General features: G+C 42.1%; 1 pseudogene; it reads left to right on the forward strand.

The window, feature by feature from the left end:
• Nucleotides 1-2,934: 2,934 nt before the first annotated feature.
• Nucleotides 2,935-20,511, forward strand: LOC109465850 (annotated as a pseudogene).
• The last annotated feature ends 6,359 nt before the right edge of the window (nt 20,512-26,870 follow it).

Raw genomic sequence — 26,870 nt, forward strand, 5'->3', positions numbered from 1 at the left:
AGGATGGGTAAGGATTGGGGAGGATTGGTTAGGATGTGTAAGGATGGGAGAGGATGTGTAAGAATGTGTAAGGATGGGTGAGGATGTGTAAGGATGGGAGAGGATGTGTAAGAATGTGTAAGGATTGGAGAGGGTGGGTAAGAATGTGTAAGGATGGGAGAGGATGGGCAAGAATGTCTAAGGATGGGAGAGGATGTGTAAGGATGGGAGAGGATGTGTAAGAATGTGTAAGGATGGAAGAGGATGGGTAAGAATGTGTAAGGATGGGAGAGGATGGGTAAGAATGTGTAAGGATGGGAGAGAATGTGTAAGGATGGAAGAGGATGGGTAAGAATGTGTGAGGATGGAAGAGGATGGGTAAGGATGGGTAAGAATGTGTAAGGATGGGTAAGGTTGGGTAAGAATGTGTAAGGATGGGAGAGGATGGGTTAGAATGTGTAAGGATGGGAGAGGATGGGCAAGAATGTTTAAGGATGGGAGAGGATGTGTAAGGATGGGAGAGGATGTGTAAGAATGTGTAAGGATTGGAGAGGGTGGGTAAGGATGTGTAAGGATGGGAGAGGATGGGCAAGAATGTTTAAGGATGGGAGAGGATGTGTAAGAATGTGTAAGTATGGGAGAGGATGTGTAAGGATGGGAGAGGATGGGTAAGGATTGGGGAGGATTGGTTAGGATGTGTAAGGATGGGAGAGGATGTGTAAGAATGTGTAAGGATTGGAGAGGGCGGGTAAGAATGTGTAAGGATGGGAGGAGGAGTGGGCAAGAATGTTTTAAGGATGGGAGAGAATGTGTAAGGATGGGAGAGGATGTGTAAGAATGTGTAAGGATGGGTAAGAATGTGTAAGGATGGAAGAGGATGGGAGAGGATGGGTAAGAATGTGTAAGGATGGGTAAGGATGGGTAAGAATGTGTAAGGATGGGAGAGGATGGGTAAGAATGTGTAAGGATGGGAGAGGATGGGTAAGAATGTGTAAGGATGGGTAAGAATGTGTAAGGATGGGAGAGGATGGGTGAGAATGTGTAAGGATGGGAGAGGATGGGCAAGAATGTTTAAGGATGGGAGAGGATGTGTAAGGATGGGAGAGGATGTGTAAGAATGTGTAAGGATGGGTAAGAATGTGTAAGGATGGGAGAGGATGGGAGAGAATGTGTAAGAATGGGAGAGGATGGGTAAGGATGGGAGAGGATGGGTAAGAATGTGTAAGGATGGGAGAGGATGTGTAAGGATGGGAGAGGATGGGAGAGGATGGCTAAGTATGTGTAAGGATTGGGGAGGATTGGTTAGGATGTGTGAGGATGTGTAAGGATAGAGGAGGATGGGAGAGGATGTGTAAGGATAGCAGAGGGTGTGTCAGGATGTGTAAGGATAGGGAAGGATTAGTGGGAATATGTGAGGATGTGCAAGAATAGTTAGGGGTGCATACGTGTGGGACCGCTGTGTAATGTCTTACATGTGAACGCCATCATTTGCATACTCGGGACAACTTAAATGAAGCCGTTACCAAATTTCTTGGGTAATCAGGTGACGAGACTTGACCTCTGGCCGGGCTTAGTACTTCCGTGTCACGGCATCGCGCCTTCCTGTCTCGCTAGGAAGCGGCATCTTGAGCAGTTTTCCGTCTTTGGAGTGATTCAACAGGCGACTCTGCCCGGACATCACTTCCAGGTAGGAAACGTCGGCATGCAGTTGGAATTCAGAGGTTTGTAGAGTTGGAAAACAACAGTTCTTCATGATATTTGTGTGGCGGCGTGAGTTTGGACCAGTGTGCGTGTGATCTGGGCCGTGTGTTAGTCAATGAGCTTCAGATACTAGTGGAGCTTCCCAAAGAAAAGTCATAGTGTGGATATGGAATTTTCTGAGAAATATCTTGGTACTACTACTACTACTACTACGTTTGAATGTTTGGCTCTCAAATCACTGTTTATAGAAGTAAGGAGCTGCCGCCTGGAAGTTGAAAACGTAAACAGACTGAGGGTCAGTAGGGGGTTACGAGATCAGGTTGTGTGACGCAAAAATTAGCAAAAATACCTCGCAATTAAGTGTGCATATAATTTTACGGACCGAATTAATTGATCAAGGGATTCTGGTGTTGGTGATGAGAAAAGTGTTAGATATCTAAGACTAAGCTAATCCTAAGTATACTGTAAACCCCTACGCGAGCCCCGACAAAAAAATTCTCACATCTGGATTTCATCCCGCCCTGACGCCAGACGGGAGAGTGTGAAAACAACGGGACGGTTCATTAATGATAGATAGGTGTGACGAACTTTGAACATCTTAGCCAAACACAGAAAATATTAAAGACTTGAAACATTTCTTTTAAATTGGCGCTTCAGTATCATTGGGCAGTTGAATATCTATACACGACGGAGACATGGATGCAAATAAGGATGACAGAACACGTCAAAAATAAGCCAAAGCCAACAGCATGAAGGCCAAGGGACAGTTCACTAACTATTGCAGTGTTACTCTCTAAGACCCTGCGTAGCATCAGTAACAAAATACAGCAAAGACAGATCACTGTTTGCCTGTCTTTTATGGTATCTCAGTGGTTTCAGTTGTGCTAGGTGATTTAGTAAACGATATGAACGATATGATTTTGCAGACGATATGAACATTTAACTATATAACTATTTAACTATACTTAGTATTACTATTCACAAGACTTTGGTTTTTTTTTTTTTTTTGGTTATTTTTGACGTGTTTTTAGGCTTTTATCAGGGTTTCTTTTTTGCACTGGATTTTTTTTTTTTTTTGGTTGGGCGAAAAGCCCTAAAATTTACTTACTTGTACTTGAGTAGGTCCCCTCATCTCTGTGAGTGGCCTGCGTCAAAAAAATTGAAAAGATCCAAAATCAAACCTCTGCTTGGAGAGTAAGGCTTTAACATATTTCAGCATGTTTTATATTTCGCTTGTTTCACTTTTTACAGAGGTTGATCCAGCTCTCGTTGGTATGGCAACAACAGGCAGCAGAGAAGGTTTGGATGACGCCATAATCGGATCCGCAGGGGGTTCTGTCAACACCGTTTCCCCCTGGCAAGGAGGATCAGCAGGGGGTTCTTTCAACACCGTTTCCCCCTGGCAAGGAGAAAGCTGTGAGGAGTCTGGAGAGGAAACCGGGAGGCAGGACAAAGGTGTGAAAGTGTTCAGGTGTGAGGAGTGTGCCAAGCAGTTCCGTTGTCTTAGTGATCTAAAGAGGCACATGCGTACTCACACTGGTGAGAAACCCTACATGTGTGAGGAGTGCAGCAGGCAGTTTAGTGAGCTTGGTAGTCTGAAAAAGCACATACGGACTCACACAGGAGAAAAACCCTACAGGTGTGAGGAGTGTGGCAAGCAGTTCAGTCAGTTCGGTACTATGAAGACACACATGCGGACTCACACAGGAGAGAAACCCTACATGTGTGAGCAGTGCAACAAGCAGTTTATTAACCTGGTAAATCTGACTACTCACATTCGTACTCACACAGGAGAGAAACCCTACATGTGTGGGAAGTGCAGCAGGCAGTTTTGTCAGCTGGCTCATCTGAAGAGACACGTGCAGACCCACACTGGTGAGAAACCCTACAGATGCGAAAAGTGCGGCAGGCAGTTCAGTCAGCTTGGTAATCTGAAGACTCACATGCGGACTCACACTGGGGAGAAACCCTACAGATGTGAGGATTGCGGCAGGCAGTTCAGTCGGCTAGGTAGTCTGAAGACTCACATGTGGATCCACACAGGAGAAACACCCTACAGGTGTGAGGAGTGCAGCATTCAGTTTAGTCAGCTGGGTGACCTGAAGAGACACATTCGGACTCACACTGGGGAGAAACCCTACAAATGTGAGGAGTGCAGCAGGCAGTTCAGTCGGCTGGGAAATCTGACTACTCACATACGTACTCACACAGGGGAGAAACCCTACAGATGTGAGGAGTGTGGCAGACAGTTTAGTCAGCTGGGTAGTCTGAAGACTCACATGTGGATCCACACAGGAGAAAAACCCTACAGGTGTGAGGAGTGTGGCCGGCAGTTTAGAGACCCAAGTAATCTGAAGAGGCACGTTCAAGCCCACAAAGGAGAAACCCTACAGGAGTAAAGACTGTGGCAGACTGTTTATTGTTTAGGGTCACAAGTTATGTTACAAGACAATTTGATGCACAATTTGAGAACCTTTTTTGTGTATGATGTGCCAAAGATACTGCATGGAGGTGAGCAAGCCTACAGGTCCTATGTGATGAAAGCAGTATAGGACGTTTACTATAAGACTACCCCTAGTAAATGTATCAGTTATCCCAATTTGTTTGATTTGGTTTGATTTATCTCTTCAATTCCTTTTGCTTTTAGTTTGGTAGATCCTAACTATTAATTGCATACACATGTATCAGTTCAGTTCATCCTTCAGGTGACACTATATATGTATAGTATATTGTTCATTTCTTTAATTCAAGTTGCCTTTATTTTGGCGTATATACTCCCTTTGTTTTGGAAGTACCCCTTCTGTTATAGGTGATAAATTTTTCTCAGTTTCCTTAGTGATGGTAAAATAAAATACGAAAAATATCAACTATAGAATTAATGTTCCAGGGAACTTTTTGTTTTGTTTTTTTTTAGTCTTTTTTTAACATATTACGTTGACTCTTTATCTTTTCATATCATTGTTAGTTAACATAGATATGTTTAATTTGTTAACATTGAAAGCTGTTTAATATAACAAAATATGTAGTACAACACCTACGGTTTTATTAGGTACTTTTCTTACATTGTTCTTCTGTTAGGTGTGCCGTTTTTAATTGTTTTGTTGTGATTCTTATCACATTAACTTTAATAGTATCGATTAGACGATGTACATAATCAGTAATTAACATCGGGAAGTGATTGTACACCTGAGTTAGCGTTAGGTTTGTATGAAAGTACTAGTTTCGTTTTCCAGTTGAAGTTTCCTTGACAAATCGTGTGCCCATATTTTCTGTTTAGTGAATTATATCTTTTGACTACTTTCAACCCAGTGTTGTTGTTTTTTTATTTTTAATTTAGAGGATGTTCGTTGTAGATTGATGGTATCAGGCTCTTGTTATGACAATTACATCAAAATAAATCTTATTCCAGTTATCGGTGCATGCTATGTGAATTTTGCATTTTACTGAAATAGTTTTATACTATGTTTAAATTTTTCCCGTTATTGTTTATTGTGCTCTCATACTTTCTCAAAGTCAGAGCGAAGCAGGTGCCCAAAACGGTAAGTGCACTGGGCCTTCGTTCAGTCTAGATATACTTTTTTTCTAATCAATTCAAAAATGAGCCTGGTGTTGGCATCATACATCAATGATTTTCGGCTCAATCACTAAATACCTTGAAAACTAAAAAAAAACTAAATGTAGATTTAAAAAATATTTTCTTTGGAAATGTTCATAGGATATTCTAAAAGTAACGGTTTCTGTTACAGTTAAATTTGTAGTATGAGCAAGCCAAATAATGGCCTTTGTTCTAAGGCCTGTACGCAATTTGTTGGGTAATCAGGTAATGTAGAGGTAATGTAGAATTCTCATGTTATGAACTAAATGAAAAATCAATGTAGATTATCTGGTCAAATTTTCATAACATAAAACACAGGTCGGTGACGACTAAATTAGGGCATTTTGCATGTTACAAATAATTACCCGTTACCAGCCTTTGCTCCAAGGACCATGTACATTTGTTGGGTAATCAGGTAACGAGACTTGACCTCTGGCTAGGAAGTACTTCGGGTCATGGCATCGCCCCTTCCTGTCCCACAAGGACGCGGCATCTTGAGCAGTTTTCCGTCTTTGGAGGAGTTTTGCAGTGATTCAACAGGCGACTCGGCCCGGACTGTGTATCAACTAACTTCCAGGTAGGAAATGTCGGCATGTAGTTGGTATTCAGGGGTTTGTAGAGTTGGAAAACAACAGTTCTTCATGATATTTGTGTGGCGGCGTGAGTTTGGACCAGTGTGCGTACCCGTGTGATCTGGGCCGTGCTGTTTATAATAAAATAGTCATGGAGCTTGCAATATTTTAAGCTCCTTTTTTTAGGTGCAACTGCGCGCAAACTCGTAATGCAGATGTGGAATTGTCAGAAATTTCTGGATTGTCCGTTTGAATGTTTTCCTCTCAAATAAATGTTTATACAAGTAAGGAGCTGCCGCCAAGAAGTTGATAACGCAAACAGTGTGAGGATCGGTAGGGGGTTATGAGATTATGTTTTTGTCGCATCAAAAATCAGCAAAGATATCCTCGCAATCTAGTGTGCAATTTTACGTACCGAATAAGCAAATTCACTGTTATGAAGGGATTCTTGTGTTGGTGATTAGGAAAGCGTTAATCTAAGATTAAGTTATGAGTATGCGGTAAACCCCTACGCGAGCCCCGCCCGATTCTCACATATGGATTCCATCTCGCCCTGACCCTGCCGCCCTGACGCCGGAATGTGAAAGGAAAACATCGGGACGGTTCATTAATGATGGAGGGGAGGGTGAACAACTTTAAATCTCTCAGCAAAACACAGAAAAACATTTCTGTATTAAATTGGCACACTGTATTATTGGCAGTTGAGTAACCATGCGCAACTGAAGTATGGATGGCAAAAATATACAAAACGAACGCCTACAGACACGTCAAAAATAACACGAATTTGAAGCCCAGACCATTGCATGACAAGCATGAAGGCCAAGGGACAGTTCACTAACTGTTACAACGTTATTCTCGGCTTTCACGTGACGTCACGGGGCTTGCGTAATTGTGACGCGCCGGATTGAGTACTTAGAATGCTCCATACAAAAAGTCGTAGTACGGTCACGATACGTCAAATGAGGCTGGTTTATGTGTTCCCGTGATGTCAACGAGTCAGACCACCGTGTGTGGGTCAGTTGGAAATTCAAAAATCACTGGAAGACGAGATATGTCCCGTCAAAGTTGACCTGCTAAGTACTCATTTTGGCGTGTTTTTTTGTGTTTTGCGGTCTGCATGGGGGTTTTCAGACTACCGCTGTCCAGTCTACTTCCGGGTCAAACCACTCCCCTAACAGCTGCTAATACGCGTATGTGTGCTTATACTTGGACGGCGATTGCGTTCGATACGGATGTTCTGGCCAGTGTTATAACTAACAGTACGGCCCGGAGTCTCTTTTGTTATCACACATGCTTCCAAATGTTTCATAGAATAACTCGAACGGCCCCCGTTACACAAAAAGTGTAACGGTCGGGTTGGTACGTTGGGCAATACGGCATACACAGCGTAGTATTACTATATATTTTATTTTTTATTGCAAGATAACATGTAAGCCTTACCTCTAATAGTTGTTCTATCAGGATCACTCAGTTTAACCATACTAATTGGTTTCTTCAAACTTCACGTTACACCCTATTCACCCTATCCATTCTGACCGGGACATATCATTCTTGTTTCTAATGAAACATACCGTAAGTTGTCTTACAGACAATCTGTTTTGCTGTGCGCACGTATGTAAGTTGTAATATAGTTCATTTTCGTTCACGACAATTTCAGTTATGGGGTATTTGTAACTTTGGACCACATATATCTTTTTAAAGATATATGTAAAAATGGAACAATGCTAGAATGTCTACATACATGTAAAAATTGCTTGACAAATAAAGACGGTAGATTTTTCACCTGTGTCACTTGAATGATATAGCCCAGTGAACAAGAGAATTCTCACCTGTGTCATAGAAATGACATAGCCTTAACATGGCAGATATATGTCACCTGAGCCATTGGAATGATATAGCCCTGAACAGCAGAATTTCCACTTGTGTCATAGGAATGACATAGCCGGCAGATATTTTACCTGTGTCATAGGAGTGACATAGCCCTAAGACGGCAGATATTTACCTGTGTCATAGGAATGACATAGCCCTAAGACGGCAGATATTTTACCTATGTCATAGGAATGACATAGCCCTAAGATGGTAGATATTTTACCTGTGTCATAGGAATGACATAGCCCTAAGACGGCAGATATTTTACCTGTGTCATAGGAATGACATAGCCCTAAGACGGCAGATATTTTACCTGTGTCATAGGAATGACATAGCCCTAAGACGGCAGATATGTCATTCCAATAACAATCATGGAAATTCTGTTGTTCAAGGCTATATCATTCCAATGACACAGGTGAAATACGAATGATATAGCGCCTTAGACAACAGAATTTAAACCTTCTCTTGTAAGTTTATCTTTGTTGGTAAAAGTCATTATGAAACAAGTTTGAACTGCTATTGCGGTGTCACGGGGTTTGCGGTATATCTTAACTTTCTGGGACCGTCCTCTTTAGATAGAGCAAGTCCGTATCCTGGATGCGCTCTAAGTGCGACGTCTTCTTGGTAGAGTAAGTCCGTATTGAGGATGAGCTCTGAGGTGCGATCTCTTTGGGATAGAGTAGGTCCGTATCCAGGATGCACTCTAAGTGCCGACCTGTCCTTCAAATTCTGTGCAGCCGACTATAACGTTACAGAACTTCGCGGGCGCCAATATTCGGGGGCACGTTCAACTTCGGCTGCACATCCTCCAGCGCACACCGGGGGACGAAAAAAACAACATTGTGCATATTCAGCTGTATGACACACTTCAAAGTATACACTGTTTGACTGTATGCTAACCTGTAAATGATAGAAACATTTTCCGTCTGAAAACTGTGTCAAACTGTCAATGGTATGACACACTGTCAATGTAAATACTGTTTAAAGTGTATATTCACCCACTTATGACGGAAACATTTTCCGTCTGAAATCTTTGTCAATGGTATGGCACATTGGCAAAATATATAGTGTTTAGACTGTATATTCACCCACTGATGACGGAAAACGTTTCCACCCGAAAACTGTGTCAATAGTATGACACACTGCCAAAGTACCGCTATACAATGTTTATATTATATAGTTATGCACTTATGAAGAAAAGTTTTATGCCGGAAAATTGTGTCAATGGTTTGACAAAATATCAAGGTATACACTGTTTTGACTGAATATTCACTAAGATATCGATATATGATGGAGAGCTTTCCATCCCAAAACTGTGTCAATGGTATGACGCAATGTCAAAGCAAAGTATGCTCTGTTTCAACTGTAAATCCATACACAGTTACGACGGAGGACTTTTCCGCCATGACACACTTTCAAAGTCTTCACTGTTAGACTGTATGTTCACATACTTAGGCCATGTTGATTTGATTATATGGATGACATCCGCGCGCGCATGAATTTTCGGCCGTTTCCAAAAAAAAAGTTTTCAACCATACTCTAAACAGTTAAAACAGTTGCAAAACAGTTGCTAAATGAGCAAAAATATACCATAAGTTGCAAGGAAAACATTTAGAAACGATACCAATGTCGTAGAATGCCAAAATCAAAGGAAAAAAGACAAAAATGTAAAGAAATGAATTCGAAGAGTAAATTATTCGCCATAACATATTCTGTGCCATTTGTTCAACCTTCATGACCACGTAGATTTCATAGTGAAAGCAACTTTTTTTATTATTCGCACGCGCGCATCAGATTTGGGGTTCCCAGAGGATGTCATCCATATAATCAAATCAACATGGCCTTATGACGGAAAACTTTTCAGTCCGAAAAATGTGTCAATGATATGACATCCTGTCAAGGTATTCACTGTTTAGACTGTACATGCAAACAATTATGACGGAGAACTTGCCTTCCAAAAACTGTGTCAATCGTATGACACACTTTCAAAGTACACTGTTTGGACTGTACTAGTAGTCACACACACTAATTTTACAGAGAACCAGTTTTCCGTCCTAAAACATTGTCGATGGTATGACACACTTACAGTCTACACTAATTAGTTTGATTCACGCAGTTATGATAGAGTACTTTTCCGTCTTAAAACTGTGTCCGATTGAATGGTTTGACCCTTTAAAAGCATAGTTTTTTTACACTGTTTAGACTGTATACATGTACACACGCACTTATGACGGAAAACTGTGTCAATCGTATAACACACTTTAATAAAAATAAAGTATAGTTTTTTTTACACTGTTTGGACTGTATGTTCACCCACTTGAGATGAAAAACTTTTAAGTCCAAAACTGCCAATGGCATGACACAATGTCAAAGCAAAGTATGTATTGTTTCAACTGTATATCCCCGCAGTTATGACGGAAGACTTTTCCGTTTAAAAACTGTGTCAAAGGTATGACACACTTAAAAATTCTTTACTATTTAGACTGTATGTTCACATACTTATGTACGGGAAACTTTTCCGTCCGAAAATCGTGTCAATGATATGACCGTGACTGTCAAGATATTCACTATGATATAAGTGTACAAGTGTGAATTGAGTGTGTCGCCACGTACCGCGTCTTGTCATTATATGTTTCAATAAAAAAAATATTCACTGAACGTTTCATGCACATGCACACAATTATGATGGAGAACTTGCCTTCCAAAAACTGTGTCAATCATATGACACAGTACACTTTCAATGTTGGACTGAATAGTCGCGCACTAATTTCATAGAGGAACAGTTTTCCGCTAACACATTGTACGATGCACATGGTATGACACACTTAAAGTCTACACTATTTAGATTGTATATTCACGCAGTTATAACACAGTACTTTTCCGCTTAGTGTCAATCGTATAAACACATAGTTTCTTTGCACTGTTTAGACTGCATGTTCACCTACTTAAAATTAAAATACTTTTCCGTCCAAAACTGTGTCAATGGTAATGACACAATGTCAAAGCAAATGTATGCATTGTTTCGACTGTATATCAGTCGTATGTTGCTGTTCAAACATCCAAATCATGAAATCTCGTAATTTGTCGAGTACTACTCCACGTCGTCTGACAGTGTACTCGATAGTGTGACCCCTGGTGTGACCCGGAAACAGATGCGCAACCGGGTGCCACGAAACCCCCATGTGGTGCGTATTTCAGTCAAAAACAACATGGCGGAAACCGCCTAAATTCTGAGTAAGGGCGAACTTTGACGCGTTAATCCGTGGATCCAGTATAAGTTGAAGTCATTGTTTGAACTACACAAGGTTCTTTGTACCTTTCTGAATACGGAGATACATTGTATGGTCTCATTTGACGTATCGTGACTGTACTACGACTTTTTGTATGGAGCATTCTAAGTACTCAATCCGGCGCGTCACATAATACAGGCGGCCGCCATGTTGGTGTACCTCGGTGTAGTGCTATGCAGTGTCAAGACGTTGGCACCGAAGCCATACAAGTAATTAACAGCCACACGATAATTCTGCAGTCTTTGATGGTTGACAGATGACAAGGTTTGTAATGAAATTGTACATTTTTGAGAGGATAGGAAGTCAAAGGATACGATGACAAAGGATATAGGACGACAAAACTTGCGTATGTGTGAACGAACTTCAAAGACTAACGTTACTAGTATCTCCTTCACAGTCCTACAGTGGACAGGATTCGTATGTTGGTCACTCTAGTCTATTTTTTTTCTCAATAAATGAATTAAGAGAGAGAGAGAGGTTCTGGGAAGTGTGTTTTGGACAGTTCTCTGTGCGCGGGTCACCCGTGTGTCTGATTCCTTCTCGCGACAACTTGTGACTCGCTCGCGTAGCGGAATGGTAAACAACAATTTCGAGTGGAGCGGACGGGTTATCCCCAATCAAATTATGGTAAGCCTAAGTTTCAGCTTTTCTTGGTAATGTAAATCCTTGTTTTACTATCGGTTGCTGTTTCAAAATTATGGGTTCTGTGTGTAATAATGCAAAATGCCAGTTTGATTCATGCCCGCCGGCGGCTTTGTTTGTTGTGCACTTTCATCTAACCCCTTCGGTTTCGCCGCTGACAAACTGGAGTTCATGAATATTTTTTCAAGCACCAAAAAGTACTCATGTCTCTGTTGGAATCCCATTAGAATGAGAATTTCACATGACGCCTTGTCATCCCTGTCGACAGAAATTTTGTTGGCCGCCTCGAGTTTGCGGGAGTAAATCATCGGCGTTGGGAGGGGAGCCTCCGGGCATAATTTTGTTTACGTACCCGTAGTTGTAGTTTTGCCGTGAAAAAAAAAGTTTTTGGGTAACCTCTCACAACCTATGCATGAATTAGCTTGTGAACATTGACATTACAATATTAGGGTATCATGATAAGCAGAATCTTAACGCAATTTTAGTGCTAAGATCGGTAATTTTGTTGGACTGTCAGGGTGAACTCGGAGTTTTAGCACTTAGGCTCAAATTGAGTCAGATTGCCACGTGTATCAAAATAAATTCACTTGCACCGTGTAAACTATTGTTTTGTCGATGCTTAATGGAAATTCCTGGGTGCCATTTCTGCATGTACAGGAACATTTCTGACCTCGGTGTAGGGAAGATCACGTACGCGATATCCAGCAGCATTGTGTGGCGTCGGGCGGCTTTTGGCGTCAGAAGCCCCGCCCGGTCAAGCCGCCAGACCCGACTGTTCCGCAGCCCGCTTGTTGCGTTCTCTCGCCCTTTCGGCCCTCGCCCCTCCTTCTGTTCTTTGCTTTCGTCCCAATCTCTGTACTTCTTTCTTCCAAGGTTTTTTTTAGTAGGGACCCAGGCAACATTGTGTCGGACCCAGGCGGGTGAAGCTTGCCCAGAGTCTTTGGCGATAGTAACTCGCCACAATCTCGGGATATTTCTGTGGCCGTATCCCCGCGGCTGATCGCAAAAATCCACAATCTGCGATGTTTTTCGGTCAGTTTTTCTTGGTCCTTTCCTTGATTTGTAATCACCTTGGCACACATTGAACAGATACACTGTGTTTACCACTTTTTTTGACCCGCAACCAGCTACAAAACAATGAACCATGTACATAGCGTATAGGCTACGCGGGGTTGTAGGTACACCAACATGGCGGATAACACCCGTCGCTAAGGTCGGGTCACGTGACTGAAACCCAAGAATACTCTCAAAGACCCTGCATAACAACACAGCAAAGATAGCTCACTTTTTACCCGTCTTTTAATTGCGGTGTCTCAGTACAGTGTGGTTTCAGTTCTGCTAGTTGCTTTAGTAACTTTTACAGACAACAGGCATTTGTTTACTTGTCCTATATAACTCGACTATACATAGTACTACTAAACTATGCATAGACTACTAAACTATACGTAGTACTACTCAACTATACATATTTCTGCATGTTTTATAGGTCACTTGTTTCATTTTGTTACAGAGGTTGGTCCAGCTCTCGTTGACATGGCAACAACAGGCAGCAAAGAAAGTTTGGAGGACGTCGTGAGAGGATCAGCAGAGGGTTCTGCCAACACTGTTTCCACCTGGCAAGGAAGATCAGCAGGGGGTTCTGCCTACACCGTTTCCACCTGGCAAGGAGAAAGCTGTGAGGAGTCTGGAGAGGAAACCGGGAGGCAGGACAAAGGTGTGAAAGTGTTCAGGTGTGAGGAGTGTGCCAAGCAGTTCCGTTGTCTTAGTGATCTAAAGAGACACATGCGTACTCACACTGGTGAGAAACCCTACATGTGTGAGGAGTGCAGCAGGCAGTTTAGTGAGCTTGGTAGTCTGAAAAAAGCACATACGGACTCACACAGGAGAAAAACCCTACAGGTGTGAGGAGTGTGGCAAGCAGTTCAGTCAGTTCGGTACTATGAAGACACGCATGCGGACTCACACAGGAGAGAAACCCTACATGTGTGAGCAGTGCAACAAGCAGTTTATTAACCTGGTAAATCTGACTACTCACATTCGTACTCACACAGGAGAGAAACCCTACATGTGTGGGAAGTGCAGCAGGCAGTTTTGTCAGCTGGCTCATCTGAAGAGACACGTGCAGACCCACACTGGTGAGAAACCCTACAGATGCGAAAAGTGCGGCAGGCAGTTCAGTCAGCTTGGTAATCTGAAGACTCACATGCGGACTCACACTGGGGAGAAACCCTACAGATGTGAGGATTGCGGCAGGCAGTTCAGTCGGCTAGGTAGTCTGAAGACTCACATGTGGATCCACACAGGAGAAACACCCTACAGGTGTGAGGAGTGCAGCATTCAGTTTGGTCAGCTGGGTGACCTGAAGAGACACATTCGGACTCACACTGGGGAGAAACCCTACAAATGTGAGGAGTGCAGCAGGCAGTTCAGTCGGCTGGGAAATCTGACTACTCACATGCGTACTCACACAGGGGAGAAACCCTACAGATGTGAGGAGTGTGGCAGACAGTTTAGTCAGCTGGGTAGTCTGAAGAAGCACATGCAGGCTCACACAGGGGAGAAACCCTACAGGTGTGAGGAGTGTGGCCGGCAGTTTAGAGACCCAAGTAATCTGAAGAGGCACGTTCAAGCCCACAAAGGAGAAACCCTACAGGAGTAAAGACTGTGGCAGACTGTAGTGTTTAGTGTTTAAGGCCACAAGTTATGTTACAAGACATTTTGATGCACAATTTGAGAACCTTTTTTGTGTAAGATGTGCCAAAGATACTGCATGGAGGTGAGCAAGCCTACAGGTCCTATGTGATGATAGCAGTATAGGACGTTTACTATAAGACTACCCCTAGTAAATGTATCAGTTATCCCAATTTGTTTGATTTGGTTTGATTTATCTCTTCAATTCCTTTTGCTTTTAGTTTGGTAGATCATAACTATTAATTGCATACACGTATCAGTTCAGTTCATCCTTCAGGTGACACTAGACATGTATAGTATATTGTTCATTTCTTTAATTCAAGTTGCCTTTATTTTGGCGTATATACTCCCTTTGTTTTGGAAGTACCCCTTCTGTTATAGGTGATAAATTTTTCTCAGTTTCCTTAGTGATGGTAAAATAAAATACGAAAAATATCAACTATAAAATTAATGTTCCAGGGAACTTTTTGTTTTGTTTTGTTATTTTTAACATATTACGTTGACTCTTTATATTTTTATATCATTGCTAGTTAACATAGATATGTTTGTTAACATTGAAAGCCGTTTAATATAACAAATATGTTGTACAACACCTACGGTTTTATTAGGTACTTTTCTTTCATTGTTGTTCGGTTAGGTTAGCCGTTCTTAATTGTTTTGTTGTGATTCTTATCACATTAACTTTAATAGTATCCATTAGACGATGTACATAATCATAATCAGTAACTAACATCGGGAAGTGATTGTACACTTGAGTTAGCGTTAGGTTTGTATGAAAGTACTAGTTTCGTTTTCCAGTTGAAGTTTCCTTGACAAATCGTGTGCCCATATTTTCTGTTTAGTGAATTATATCTTTTGACTACTTTCAACCCAGTGTTGTTGTTTTTTACTCCGTGAAGGAGGTCAGGACCTCCGGACGGAGTGTTGTGAACGGCTGATTTTTCATGTTCGCAGTCAAAACACTGGGTTCTCTTTGTGTAATCGGCACGCCATTTTATACGCCGTCTGCTGTCATGCCCGTGTTGATGCACGAATGTGTATTTTTGCCGTTGCTGCTTTCGCGGTCAATGTGCTTTCGCGGCACCCCTACAATTACGAGGCGAATTGGAATGGTCCAGAAAAACGCGTTGTTTGGAATAGCAGTGGGGGGTGGAACTTCATGCAGATACGGGGTGGTTTTTATAAGTGGTTCCAGATGTTTAGCCCATGCTTAAGAGATGCCAAGTTTTTTGGAAGATGTTCGCAGCCAAAACGCATTCTTCCGTACGTCGCATTTCTGTGTAATTTCGCATGTGGTGTGGCATTATGTCCGGGATGATGCACGTCTTTTTATTTTTACCGTAGCTGTTTTGACATTGGAGTAAATGGTTATTTTCGAAACATCCCCATGTCGTTGAAATAATGTTGTCGCCCGTTTATGTGACCGGTAGATAAGTCGCGGTCAGGCTGATGGGGACGGAAATGTGGGGTGGTCAGAGGTCAACATTACGAAATGTAAATACCGATGACGTAATCCTATCGATTTCAAATTGGTCGGCTGTGGCGACCTACAGGCGGCGTGTATTTAGTCACGTAGCAACTGGCCGGTCGTCCTAGCAACGAGCATGCTGGCCAATATTTTTGGGTTGGGCCGCTCCATAGTGTTAGTGGAGCAGCTCTTTGTAAACATGGACAAATGTGTTCTGCCTCGTGTTCGGATGTGGTCTGGGGCTGGTAAACCGCACATACTAGTAGATCGGGTAATTTTATGATTTGCTAGTTGTAAAGGCGTCTTGTAGTATGAGCCGGTACAATGTATATGAAGAAGTAGCCTGTGTTACACAATCATGCTTTCGGCCGGATTGATGTGCAACTGTTACTAATTACAGGGATTGCGCTAATGACGACCAGTCGCGCTGTCCTGATACACCGCGAATGTTGGGCAATATGCGAGTGTTCCCTGTAGACAGTCCCGGGAGTCCCAGGAGCCAAACCAAAATACGTTCATGAACCGAGTCCAAAAAACCGAAACGTGAAAATCGGATGATCGGACCTGATGTACATTTCTCTTTCTGTAGATTGTACACACAATATACACATATTAAGATAATCTGGCCATGGCAGGTAAAAAAAAAAGTAACCCTGAATCATACTAGATTAGCGTAAATGCATGTTTATGCGTTCAAAACAAGAAAAGAAATTGTTTCCCGATATTAATCTTTTGAAACACGGCGCTGAATATTGACGCAAAAATATTTCGGGCATCGCGCGCCCTTCCCCGTTGTTTAGACTGTATGCAAATCCCGCGTCACGTGTCGGCATTTCGCATCTCTGATTGGTTGTTGCGTCTTTAAGATGACTGAGCCGACGCGCGTTTAAACAATTTTTCTTTGTTCGATTTATCACACTTCACAGAGAATTGTCACCAATGGCTACTTCTTTTTGTTGCAATATATAATACTTCACGGAGAATTGTCACCTATGGCTTCTTGTTTATTTTTATTTTAGAGGATGTTCGTTGTAGATTGATGGTATCAGGGTCTTGTTATGACAATTACATCAAAATAAATCTTATTCAAGTTATTGGTGCGTACTCTGTGAATTTTGCATTTGACTGAATCAGTTTTACACATGCTTTAACTTTTGCCTGTATTGTTTGTTGTGCTCTCATACTTTCTCAAAGTCAGAGCGAAGCTGGTAGCCAAAACGGTAAGTGCACTGGGCCTTCGTTTAGTCTAGATATACTTTTTTTTCCTAATCAATACAAAAATGAGCCTGGTGTTGGCATCATATACATCAATGATTTTCGGCTCAATCACTAAATAAAATACCTTGTAAAACTGAAAAAAAACTAAATATAGATTTAAAGAAAAATATTTATTTTCTTTGGAAATGTTCATAGGAGATTTTAAAAGTAATGGTTTTCTGTTACAGTTAAATTTGTAGTACTAGTATGAGCAAGCCCAATAATAGCCTTTGTTCTAAGGCCTGTGCGAATTTGTTGGGTAATCAGGTAATGTAGAATTCTCATGTTATGAACTAAATGAAAAATCAATGTAGATTATCTGGTCAATTTTTCTTGACATAAAACACAGGTCGGTGACGACTAAATTATGACATTTTGCCTGTTAAAAATAATTACCGGTTACCAGCCTTTGCTCCAAGGACCGTGTACATTTGTTGGGTAATCAGGCAACGAGACTTGACCTCTGACCGGGGGAATACTTCCGGGTCGCGCCATCGCGTCTTCCTGTCCCGCATGGACGCGGCATCTTGCGCATCTTGAGCAGTTTTCTGTATATTTTGGAGGTTTTGCAGTGATTCAACAGGCGACTCGGCCCGGACTGTGTATCAACTAACTTCCAGGTAGGATAGGTCGGCATGCAGTTGGTATTCAGAGGTTTGTAGAGTTGGTAAACAACGGTTCATGATATTTGTGGCGGCGTGCGTTTGGACCTGTGTGCGTGAGGTCTGGGCCATGCTGTTTATTTTAGTCAAGGAGATTGAAATACTTGCTTCAGTGGAGTTTAATACACAAAGAAATGTCTTTCTGAATTATGAACGTTTGAATGTTTTGGTCTCAAATTATTGTTTATAGAAGTAAAGGAGCTGCCGCCTGGAAGTGGAAAACGTAAACAGAAATTATGAGGCTGGGTGGGGGGTTACGAGATTATGTTGTGTGTCGCATCAAAAATCAGCAAAGATATCCTCGCAATCTAGTGTGCAATTTTACGTAACGAATAAGCAAATTTACTGTTATGAAGGGATTATTGTGTCGGTAATGAGGAAAGCGTTAATCTAAGACTAAATTATAAGTATGCGGTAAACCCCTACGCGAGTCCCGCCCAATATTCTCACATATGGATTCCATCTCGCCCTGACCCTGCCGCTTTGACGCCAGACAGGAATGTGAAAACATCGGGCCGGTTCATTAATGATGGGGGAGGGTGAACAACTTTAAATCTCTCAGCGAAACACCGAAAAACATTTGCTATATATTGAATTGGCACACTGTATTATTGACAGTTGAGTAATCATACGCAACTGAAGTATGGATGGCAAAAATATACAAAACGAACGCCTACAAACACGTCAAAAATAAGCCGAAGCCCAGACCATTGCATGACAAGCATGAAGGCCAAGGGACAGTTCATTAACTGTTACAACGTTACACTCCCAAAGATCATGCATAACAACACAACAAAGACAGCTCACTTTTTACCCTTCTTTTAATTGCGGTGTCTCAGTACAGTGTGGTTTCAGTTCTGCTAGTTGATTTAGTAACTTTTGCAGACAATGAATGACTCATAATGAGCATTTGTTTACCTGTCCTATATAACTCGACTATACATAGTACTACTAAACTTTGCGTAGACTACTCAACTATACACATTTCAGCATGTTTTATAGGTCGCTTGTTTCATTTTTTACAGAGGTTGATCCAGCTCTCGTTGACATGGCAACAACAGGCAGCAAAGAAGGTTTGAAGGACGTCGTGAGAGGATCAGCAGAGGGTTCTGCCAACAATGTTTCCACCTGGCAAGGAAGATCAGCAGGGGGTTCTGCCTACACCGTTTCCACCTGGCAAGGAGAAAGCTGTGAGGAGTCTGGAGAGGAAACCGGGAGGCAAGACAAAGGTGTGAAAGTGTTCAGGTGTGAGGAGTGTGCCAAGCAGTTCAGTTGTCTAAGTCATCTTGAGAGACACGTGCGGACTCACACAGGTGAGAAACCCTTCAGGTGTGAGGAGTGCAGCAGGCAGTTCAGTCAACAGGGTGATCTAAAGAAACACTTGCGGACTCACACAGGAGAAAAACTCTACAGTTGTGGGGAGTGTGACAAGCAATTCAGTAGACTGGGTCATCTGAAGATTCACATGCGGACTCACACAGGAGAAAAACCCTACAGGTGTGTGGAGTGCAACAAGCAGTTCAGTCAGCTTGATCATCTTAAGACCCACATGCGGACTCACACTGGGGAGAAACCCTACAGGTGTGAGGAGTGTGGCAAGCAGTTCAGTGAACTGGGTGATCTGAAGAGGCACATGCGGACTCACACAGGACAAACACCCTACAGGTGTGAGGAGTGCAGCCGACAGTTTAGTCGGCTGGGTGACCTGAAGATACACATTCGGACTCACACAGGGGAGAAACCCTACAAGTGTGAGGAGTGCGGCAGGCAGTTTGGATACCAAAACAGCCTGAAGAGGCACAAGCAAACTCACAGGGGAGAAACACAACAGGAGTAAAGACTAGGATCCTGTTTAGCGCCAAACGTTCCATCATAAGACAATTTGACGCACATTCTGAGAACCTTTTTTGTGTAAGATGTGCCAAAGATACTGCATGGAGGTGAGCAAGCCTACATGTTCAATGTGATGATAGCAGTAGAGGAAGTTAACTAGAAGACTATCACTAGTATACTAGTAATATCAGTTAACGTTATCGCAAATAGTTTGGTATAGATTATCTCTTTTAATGCCTGCATTTAACGGAGTGGTAGATAATCCCTTTGGGTTAACGTTGTATTCATAACTTTACATATATTGTTCATCTTTTATTCGTGTTACTGTTTTTTTAGCATATATAATCCCTTTGTTTTGGTAGCATCACTGCTGTTATAGGTGATATATATTACACAGTTTCCTTGGTCGCTGTAGAATTAAATACCAAAGATTCAACTAGGCGATTATTGTTCCAGAGATCAATTTTGTTTTCTTAGCATTTTGACTCTATATTTTATTGTTAGTTGGCATATGTTTGCTAACAGTTTAGAGAGAAATTTACTAAGTACAGCATGTGGAAACATTTTTGGTTTACCTGTAATTAGACTTAATATGCTGTACGGTGTTTTTCCTTTAGGTACCTTTCTTACATGGTTGTTCGGTTAGGTTAGCCGTGCTTAATTGTTTTGTTTTTATTTTTATCTCATTAGTTTTGGTTTCGATTAGACGATGTACATAATCAGTAACTAACATCGGGAAGTGATTGTACACTTGAGTTAGCGTTAGGTTTGTATGAATGTACTACTTTCTTTTTCCAGTTGAAGTTTCCTTCACCGAGTGGGGTGCCCACATTTTCTGTTTACTGAATTATATCTTTCGGATATTTTCAACTCAGTATTTTGTATTTCATTTTAGAGGATAGTCATTTTTAGATCGAAGGTATACTAGTAAGGATGTTCTTATGAAGATTAAATATAAGTCACTTTGACTTATTAAAAAAATTCAATGGATAACATCCTCTGAATACCAGCACACGGGTGACATTTATGAGTCGGTGGTCTACTGAATTCCGTTGCGCTTCGGCAGCCAAGGTGCCAGGTTCCAGATTCTCTATCGCTTCATGTATAACCCACCTGACGTCCCGGTTGTTGTAGGCAATAAAAGCATCGTGCGTGTATCTTTTGGTTCTTTACTTCTCCAATCTTCGGTGTCCTCCACTTGTCCAACATCCACAGGTAGTACTGAACACGGCCGACGTGGTAGTCGACCAGGAAAATGGTCATCATGGCGACGAAGATGCCCGAAGAGGCCAGTACACAAGCCAGGAGGCGGTCGGGCCGGAATCCATGACTACAGACTATGTCGAAGAACTTTCGTTCTGATGGATCCTGTCTGTCGTTCGAGTGTTGTTTCTGCGTCAACCCGTCTATCAAGCGCCTTTCACGCAGATGAGCTGGAGTCAAGCATGTGTACCCTCGAACGAAGTCAGGATAGGGGTTGTGCCAGTTCGCTACCCTGTCGTATTTATCTAGGGCCCACTTGACAAACCACATTAACTTTAATACAGTCACACAGAAACGGGTTGTCTGCAATGTCGATAGTCTATATAACTGGTTGACAACAGGACCCAATGTTGTTAGATTGAACATAGGCAAACTGTCGCTCCTCAGATTCAGGCGCCTCAACTCGTACAGAGGCTGAAAGGCGTCCCCAAACATTGCTAGATCTAGTGGCTTCCAAGTTAAGATGTGTAAGGTTGCCTAAACCTTCAAATGTCATCTCTGTTACTTCTTTTATCCTGTTGTAACCAAGATCCAGGACTTGTAGGCGCGATAGTCCACGGAAGGCGGATGGCATGGCGGTTTTGATCTCGTTATGACTGATATCTAGCTGTTCCACCTGGTCTAAATTTAGCAAAATGCCTGTCATAAACCTGTTACCATGGCAACGCAAAAAATTATTATCACTGCACGAAAAGTGGGATGTACAAAATTACCCTTAATGGGTAAATCCCTGGTAAATATGATGAACGATATGTATAACACATATTTACCCGGTAAATTTTGGTAAATGTCGGTAATAAACAGGGTTGTCTACATATATAAGAGCTGACCCTTGCATCGAGCAAGAACTTCTCAAAGGTGTTTCCTTAAGCTTGTTTCAAAGCTTACACTGAATAAGGCCTTGTGTGTGTGTGTGTGTGTGTCTGTGTGGGTTGGGGGGGGGGGTAGTCGTGCATGGATAGCGTTTGGGGGGGTATCTATTGCTTCCGGATGTCAACACTTTCTGAATAAGGACTTAAACAGGCTGGGGGGGGATATCTATTGCTTCATGATGATATAACGGCACTTTAAACTGGTTCATGACTCTTGGAAAACGTTAACGTGGCTACCCTTTAACCCTTAGTCCGGATGTCAACATTTTCTGATTTAGTGCACTCTCTGTGTCGGAAGGACTAACACTAGCACAAGTTACGCTATGCACGCATCTGTATGCCCGACTACTAGTCGTAATGTACGTCGATGACATCCAGGTAATACGATACGCCAAAAAGCAGTTACTCAAGCAACTGGATATGATTTTGAAAACGTCAGACGTTTCAGCTAGTATCCACTAGCTTTCGTCAGTGACTGAGAGACCAGAGGGGAAATGCAGGTTTATATGCACAACCTATTGATTGATATGCAAATAAAGTGAAGACAAATTTTTTGAAGTCGAAAAAGGAACAGGAGCTCAACAGGGAAGGGGGGCTACGAGTCGATCTTTCCGGCACTTGGGATTTGGCACTCCCAGCCCAGAGGACAGACAACACTTAAGCTCCTGTTCTGTATAACAGGAGCTTTCTGACTAATTTGCATTATCTTGTCTTGAATTGTCTGACTTTTGTTCCTTTTTCGACTTCCAAAAATTTGTCTTCACTTTATTTGCATATCAATATAAACGTCTGACGTTTTCAAAATCATATCCAGTTGCTTGAGTAACTGCTTTTTGGCGTACTAGTCGTAATGTTGTTGGCATGAAGGATAATAGGTTTTCGTTGTTTCTCGCTAGACTATGCCTTATTCATTACTTCAATGGAAAACATTTTGGTGCATCATGCATTGCAATGGTAACATCATATCAATCCCATGCAGCTGTAGATGTATTGTTTCGTCACTGTCTTGCCCAGAGTAAAAACAATACACTTGATGTGTTGGGAAACACTTGCTTTTATTGCTCCACAGATTATAACAGCAACACACGGTGCAATGTTTAAAAGCTCACTATAGTCTACTCATTGGTCTGCTCAAAAACAAGCTGATTTAGTTACGCCGCACGTGGCGTCGTGTGGCGTAGCGGCATAGTGCTCGACTCGGAACCAAGAGGTCCTGGGTTTGAGACATATCACCGACCTTCTGCCCTTGGGAAAGGCACTTTACACGACTTTCCTCACTTCGCTCAGGTGAAAATGAGTATTGTATTGTCCCCTATGTTAGTGGCTGTGTAACTTTTGTGGTATTATGCGTACTTTCGTGTCTATCTCTAGCCGTAAGTAGTACAAATGGAACTATATACTGTCTACAACGGAGCTACCTAGTGTATGTGTTACTAACCTGAAATCCTGGTCTCGACTGAATTCAAACGCAAGCGGGCTGACCAATTATTCCTACAAGCTGCTCTCACCAGCTACTACTATATATATTGGCTAATCTAATGAGCTTGTAAATAAGCTGAAGAGCTAAGAATCTAAATCTGGCTACTAAGCACTACGTCATAGGTAACTACGTCACAGGCCCCATAACTGACAGATCTGGCATGTTACAGCGGCATTAATATAAGTTGAAAAAAAACTTGAGTGTGCCGTCACCACGTCTTGTGATTATATGTTTGAATATAACAAAAAAGAAGAGAAAAAAACACAAAGCTCCTTGCGGCTTCTTCAGCGTGAAGTCTGGATCATCCGAGGTCAACGTCCTGCCGGATGTCTAGCACCGCTTGTACGTTGACCAGCCCTCCAGATCACCGACTTTGAAAACCTGTATTCATCAAAGAAAAATAAACCGTGTTAATTAATGCCCTGTTTTAACATCTCCAATGTGTAGTAGTCGATGGGCTATAACAAAGACTTAACCAACAAAAGAGCACCGAAAATTGCAGTTGGGCATAATAAAATCTCAAGAAGAAAAATAATAATTCTAATAAAAAGTTTTGTCTGACAGCTATTCGCAAATACTGTAAGTTATGAAATTGTAGAAACAATCACATAATTCTGTATGGTAAGCAGTATTACTTCTTTTATTATGTGGTTAGTTTTTTTAATGGTCATTGCTTCTCAGAACACTTACCACATGCATGGTGTTGTCGTCAACAAAATAGCGGGTGATGTGAACTGACAGACCCCCCTTCGCGTCATGGTTTGGGTACACGGAGATCAGGCTGTCTCCCTCCAATGTGTAGGTCACCTGAGTTAAAACAACCATACAGAATATTACCATAATATAGTTGTAAGGAGGCGCATACACTCACATTATCGATGTATACATGCCTGAAATAGATATCATGTACTTTTCAGTGACTACTTGTATAGTCAACTGTTTCATACGATCAATACCAACAACACTGTTTCATACTATCATGAAAGTCCATCTGTTTAGAGTTAAAACTTTTGGTGCAGCACAAAAAAACTCTCTCATCTAGAACTTTCGACCAGTCACTCTGGTCTTCCTCAGTAGACTGACCCATCACCCTTCATTGAACCGCGACGGGGGCACTTTTAGACCCCCCCTTCCTTCCGGGTCTAGATAGGGTTGAACCAACTTGACCTTGGATTTTCTTTCGCTCAGTCGACAAAACTAGACAAGATGCGAAACCTGGCCAAATTTTAGTTCACAACTCCAAACGGTTGCTGAGATATTGCCAACTTTGCACTTCGGCACCTGCCATAGGGCTAGGGCCCGTCCAAGGCCCGTACGAGGGGCCATTTAGTGGTCCCATTATCCAATAAAATGTACTATTCTGGCCCTCTTTTTCTTGTTAACAATGATCATCAGTGCCTACTCTATCATTTAGAGTGATTTTTACTTAGTGTAAGGCTTGTTTACGGCAAAAGGGGGGGGGTGAACGCGGCTTCGGGGCGGTGGCACCTCCCTACTAAGTCCCATAGTTAAGCATAGGCGGCGGTCATAGCGGGCCGTTGCCATGGCAACGGGGGTCTGACGGTGAAACAAACTGGTACATTTTAAGTGAGTCTACGTCAGTACTTGGTATACCAAGAAAATTTGGTCGAAAATACCGCTGCTTGGAATTAATGGCCAATTCCCGTGTCTATTGAAGGTAGCAGAACACAGTTTTCGCCCTATGGGGATTTCTATAGTTAAGGACCCCAAGATGACTCACTTCGACGCGGTAAAAATTATAGCAGGGTGCACTTCACAAATACGAAAATCGAATATGTTTGAGAAGAAGGTACAAACTACAAAATATCTAGAAACCAAAAAATCCTGTCGGCGTATCTGCTCGTAACGTACACTTTGAAATCGCCTCCTACGGACGTGACCTGAACTGCAGCCGACTCACCCGGAAAGCCAGTTGCACAATACGGCGCATTTATACACGAACTGCAAAACCTTCACAAATCAAATCATACAGTCTCAAACCCGATACATTTCTACACCACACAGCACAATTTACATCTGGCTGACGCTCTTATCAGGCTTTCTACCCAGCCTTCAAGAATATTCGCTGCACTACTTTCTATACCCGCGTCATCGTCCCCGGGGGTCGCCCATTAATACTGTGACCTGCTACCTTAATCGACCACCAAGGCGAGAGTGGAAATATATAATAAGTACGTATATCATGATCTACGATTGTAATTACGGTGTTAACGGTCACCGTTTGAATCTCACGGTCAAAGTCACCACTTTATATCACACGGCAAAGAACTATCAATTGGCAAAACACCTAAATCAAAATTATTCGTAAAACTTTTATTGATATACTTCTTACAAATGTAGATAAAATAATGTGCACATCAACTTCCCATCACTAGGGTTGAATAAAGTACATAGCACTTTTCAATGTATATCTACACTTTAATAAAGGCATTCAAATACATCAGGTCAACATTAGGCCACACCAGGTAAATTTTATGGATGACGTCCTTTGGAGACCCTAAATCTAATGCGAGAGGGCAAAAAAAACAAGAAGGGCCCTAAAAAACAAGATGCCTAGATTAGAAATATACTAAGAGACGACAAATGTTAGGACACAAATTGAATGAAATGACACAGTGTAACAAGCAAGAAGTCTTTTCTTCATCATCAAAACGGCAATAAATCAGGTGGAACTGTGGACAGTGAAAAATGTTCTGTTATTGACAGGATGGTCCTGTCAATAGACACTTTCTTCGCGTTACGGGTTTCACGTCAATCTGACGTTTTGCGGCACTGTCGTGTCTCTTTGGTCATAGTTATATGAAGCGAAATTTCTTGTTTTGTTTTTCTAGGAAGAGGCCAAAATCAATGCGCGCGCGGACGTTATCCATAAAATTTACTTGGTGTGGCCTTATAACAAGCTCATGCCATATGAAAATTTATGATGGTTGTCAGTAGTGCAGGAGAATAGTAACACTAAAAGTAAAACTACATTTTAAGTGCAGAGTAGACTTTACACAAATTGCCGTGATGGCAGACTCGGGGATGCCGGGTTGGAGGCGCACGGGTTGGAAAAAACGACCCATCCCCGTTAACACTAGACACTTGTTATGCACACAGGTGGGGTGAGTTGTCCTCTAATCTATCCATGTTGGGCGATGAACGCGGTAACCACAGCCAAGCAGACGGCGAGAGGAGCGGGTTTAGACGCCATGTCGGTCTCGTGGCGTTTTTCTCAGGACCGTCTCGTTGTGAAACTGGAAAACACGCACATCTGGTAATTACTATTGTTTATGAGGCGGAGAAGGGACCATTCATTCCTTTTTATTTAAAGGGAAATTATTTCCAACGAACATTTATATAGTAAGAAATAAAACGGCCACGTCTTCTTGTGTCCGAAAATATTTCATTCCATAATCATTTTTTTTCATATTCCTACTATACATCTTTTTTCATATTCCTACTATACATCTTTTTTCATATTCCTAATATACATTTTTCCAGCCTGGATGTCTGGGACCGGCGGTGGGGGAGGGGTGTGCGAAGAGTCGGCCGTCTGTCGTCTGAACCACTGTTCACAAGCCTGCTTCCTGGAAAGGCAGAGAACCGCGGGGAACTGGCTGGGATCCACTTGTGCCTGCCCGCGCCTGAGAGGGGTCTGCACTAATTACCTCCATGGAGATACCTCCATGGAGG

Source organism: Branchiostoma belcheri, unplaced genomic scaffold (assembly GCF_001625305.1).
Source record: "Branchiostoma belcheri isolate BF01 breed outbred unplaced genomic scaffold, Haploidv18h27 scaffold159, whole genome shotgun sequence".
Lineage (NCBI taxonomy): Eukaryota > Metazoa > Chordata > Leptocardii > Amphioxiformes > Branchiostomatidae > Branchiostoma > Branchiostoma belcheri.